Here is a 4,575-nt window from a genome sequence, read left to right on the forward strand (position 1 = left end):
TGGTTCCTAGTCGGACTCGTTAACCACTGCGCCACGACAGGAGCTCCCTGAAGTGTACATTCCGATGATTTTTAGTATATTCACAGAATTGCGCATCTATGCAATAACGGAATTTTAGATCATTTTCGGCACAACTCCACAGTCGTGTGGGTATTTAGCTCTCAGTGCCACACTCTCCCCACTCCCAGCCATGAGCAGCCCCTCATCTGCTTTCGGGTACTGAGGATTCCGGCTCTGCCTTTTCTGGCCGATTCAGAGGAATGGAACCCGTGGTCCGGGACCTTTGTGACTGACCTCAGGGTTTAGGGGAGACCAGTCATCTGCCTCAGGGTTTGGGGGAGACAGGGAGGCTTGGGGTGCAACCTTGCTTGAGCTCGGGGGTCCCCCTGGGCAGAGCCAAGAGCCCTGGGCTCAGACATGGGGGGCCACTGCCAGGTGGTTCCGTCTCGCATCAAGGACCCCACCTGCCAGTGAGGACGCCCCACCCGGAGGCTATCTCTTGTCCAGGGCCCTGTGTCAGCCCCCGGCAGAGGGGACAGCAGGAGAGTCACACGTGTCAGAGGAGGGAGGCAGAAAGCGGGGCTGGGGGTGGGCCTGGAGGGTCTGAGAAAGTGGGGAGCTCCCCGGGAAGAGGTGGGGGAGACAGAGGAGGGGAGAGGTCAGCACAGTGGTTCCCCCCACTTCCTGGGATGACTCACAGCCGAGGAGACCCCTTGGGAGGGTGGCCCAAGAGGAGCAGGCAGCACTTTGCTCGGGTCCGAGCGCCAGGCCACGCCAGCCACTGGGGACCTCGGGTTGGGGCGCCGTGTCCAGGCCCCTGTCCACAGGCAGCCCACAGGCCCAGCCCCCTCAGCTTCTGCTGAAGCCTCCGCAGCATCTGGAATGATCCAGAACCTCTGGCCACACCTCCAGCCTTGTGTTTCCTTCTAAAAGAACCCTGTGTTTACCACCTTGGCTTGTCGCTGCGTTTGTTCTGCATAAATCTGATGTGTCAGCTCCTAGAGCTGAGAATTTACTCAACTTTTTTTTTTTATGGCAGTAAAATATACAATACACAGATTTACCATTTTAACCATTTTTTTTCCTTTTTCTTTGTCTTTTTAGGGCCACACTCGCAGCATATGGAGGTTCCCAGGCTAGGGGTCGAATCAGAGCTACAGCTGCCGGCCTGCACCACAGCCACAGCAATACTGGATCCAAGCCTTGTCTGCGACGTACACCACAGCTCAGGGCAATGCCAGATCCTCAACCCACTGATCGAGGCCAGGAGTCAAACTCGCATCCTCATGGATACCAGTCGGATTCGTTTTTTGCTGCTCAACGAGAAATCCAATCATATGCCTCTCGATGATGTGTTTAAGCTCATTTAAAAATCTAAACGGAGCGCACATGCTTCACGCACCCGGAAAGGAGCTGTGAAGCCATCGAGGCTGTGGTCTCAGATGCATTCCTCCGCCACTCGAATTTTCTGAACTGCATCAACTCAAGGACACCGCAAACCATTTCCAAAACAGGATCTATCTACTCGCAGCTGCCAGCTGCAAACCTGTAGTTTCAAAGTCCCTCAGCGTCTCCACACTAATCCTCTCCAAGCCCAGTTCTCCGTGTTGAGCAAGCACCTGCTGCTGCTGCTCCATCTTCTCACCACGCCTGTGGCAGCAGCAGTTCTCGGGTCAGGGATTGAACCTGAGCCACAGCAGCGACCCAAACCATAGCTGTGACAACTCAACCGGCTGAGCCACAGAGGAACTTCTTGGCAAACAGTTTTTGTAACCTCGCCTTCTTTGACCTTTATAAGCCTCCCCCATCCTGCAGTCTGGCAGAACACAATGCAAGGGCTTCTTGAATCTGTGTCTCCCGGGCTACAGTCCTAACAAACGCCAAAGAAACGCCTCCTTATTTCAGCCACATCTCCGTTCTTGGAATTCTTTTTTTTTTTTTTTTTTCTGTCTTTTAGGGCTGCACTGGCAGCATATGGAGGTTCCCAGGCTAGGGGTCCAGTCGGAGCTGTAGCCGCCGGGCTACACCACAGCCATAGCCACGTAGGACCCGAGCTGCATCTGTGACCTACACCACAGCTCACGGCAACGCCAGATCCTTAACTCACTGAGCCAGGCCAGGGATCGAACCGCAACCTCAAGGTTCCTAGTCGGGATTCATTTCCACTGCACCATGACGGGAACTCCCATTCTTGGAATTCTTGGTTACACTAAAATTCCAGCTTCTATGATTAGAGCAGTCCCTTCCATTCACATGTAAAGCGTCCGTAAAACTCTAGGGAGAAGTTACACAAATCCTTGTCTAAAAATGTCTTGTGTGCTTTTCATCTTCCAATTTTCAAGGATTCTTTAAAAATACAGATACCTCGTCCTGACAAGTCTGTGCTAAATCTCTCATCGGCTGCTGACTGGAGGATCCCATACACACATTCCCAGAGTGGCACTTGGCACTACTCACTGGGAAACTAAGGATAAACTTCCCTTGCACCTGTCATTCACTTCGAGGAATCGCTGCTAAGAAAGTAACCGGAAATGACACCAAGGTTTATTTACAAATCCAATGAAATATTTATAGCACTCAAAAGTTGGACAAACTGACTATCAAACAGTAGAGGAGTAGGGAAATTCTTGTAACTCCTCGTGATGAAAATAATGCAGTCATGGAAGACCACAAGAGGAGTTCCCTTGTGTCACAGCAGGTTGAGGATGCAGCGCTGTCACTGCAGCAGCTCGTGTCGGCCCTGGGAACTTCCTTGTGCCACTGGCCAAAAACAGTTTAAAAGAAAGGAGTTCCCATGGTGGCTCGTCAGTTAACAAACCCAACGAGTATCCATGAGGATGCAGGTTTGCTCCCTGGCCTCACTCAGTGGGTTAAGGATCCAGAGTTGCCATGAGCTGTGGTGTAGTTTGCAGATATGGCTTGGATCCCATGCTGCTGTGGCTATGGTGTAGGCCAGCAGCTACAGCTCCTGTTTGACCCCTAGCCTGGGAACCTCCATATGCCTCAGGTGGGGCCCTAAAAAGAAAAACAAACAAACAGAAGCCTTTGCTGCAAAGCTATTCCCAAACCTTTTGGGACAGCAAACTTTGCTTCCCGTCACCTGGGAGGAAAGCTCAGAGGCACCTTGGAAGAATTCGCAGTAGGAGAGAAAAGCCCCTTGTTATCTCTCTCTTGTCTTTCTTGGTGAATAATTCACCCCAGGAGGCCCCTTGAGGGTCTAAAATTCCTGGCTCTTGACCCAGAGTTTGCATCTTGTGTTTTCTCTCTATTTTTTTTTTCCCTGCTTTTTTGGGGGTCTGCACCTGTGGCATATGGAGGTTCCCAGGCTAGGGGTTGAATCAGAGCTGTGGCTGCCAGCCTACACCACAGCCACAGCAACGCGGGATCCGAGCTGCATCTGCAACCTACACCCCAGCTCAGGGCAATGCCGGATCCTTAACCCACGGAGCGAGGCCAGGGATCGAACCTGCGACCTCATGGATACCAGTTGGATTTGTTTCCACTGAGCCACACCATGAACTTCTGAATCTTTCCTGAGGTAGACTATCACTTTGGAGAGACGGGAGACACTTCCACTGAAGGCTGGTTAGGAAGGGGGGTGGGGCTGTGTTTATTTCCATGGGGGTGGGGCACCCCGAGCGGTGACACACTGAAATGTCCGTGAACTTGGGAGAACACTGTGCCAGCGGCCTGGAGCTGTTGCAGATGGAGCCTGAGAGGCTGTCCCAGAGGCCAGCTCAGTGGCCAGCTCAGTGACCCGAGGATGGAAGGTGAGCTTCAAACCAGACAAGTGTGTTCGAGGATTAAAAAGTCAAACTAGGAGTTCCCGTCGTGGCGCAGTGGTTGATGAATCCGACTAGGAACCATGAGGTTGCAGGTTCGGTCCCTGCCCTTGCTCAGTGGGTTAACGATCCAGCGTTGCCGTGAGCTGTGGTGTAGGTTGCAGACGCGGCTCGGATCCCACGTTGCTGCGGCTCTGGCGTAGGCCGGTGGCTACAGCTCCGATTGGACCCCTAGCCTGGGAACCTCCATATGCCCCGGGAGCGGCCCAAGAAATAGCAACAACAACAACAACTAAATAAAATAAAAAATTTAAAAAAAAAAAAAAAAGTCAAACTACACCCAGACAGCCCAGAATCCAGGGGCTTTTCTAGTGTTTTGAAGACATGGACCCAAAGTGGGTTTTGTTTTTTGTTTTTGCCTCACCTGCGGCATGGGGAGATTCCCAGTTCAGGGATCAAAGCCACACCGTAGCAGTGACAAAGTCAGATCCTTAACCTAGGCTACCAGGAAACTCCTCAGAGTGTTTCAAAGTTTCAAAAAACGTTGGCTATTCCCAAGATTAAGCAAAACACACAAACAAAAACCTATCCTAATTAAAAAAAAAAAATCTGTAATCCAGACTCCAGGTTCAGCTGCTGCTTCTTTTTATTTTTATTTATTTATTTATTTTTGTCTTTTTGCCTTTTCTAGGGCCCCTCCCGCGGCATATGGAGGTTCCCAGGCTAGGGGTCCAATTGGAGCTGTAGCCACCGGCCTACACCACAGCCACAGCAACTCGGAATCTGAGCCGCG

Source organism: Phacochoerus africanus, chromosome 1 (genome assembly GCF_016906955.1).
Source record: "Phacochoerus africanus isolate WHEZ1 chromosome 1, ROS_Pafr_v1, whole genome shotgun sequence".
Taxonomy (NCBI): domain Eukaryota; kingdom Metazoa; phylum Chordata; class Mammalia; order Artiodactyla; family Suidae; genus Phacochoerus; species Phacochoerus africanus.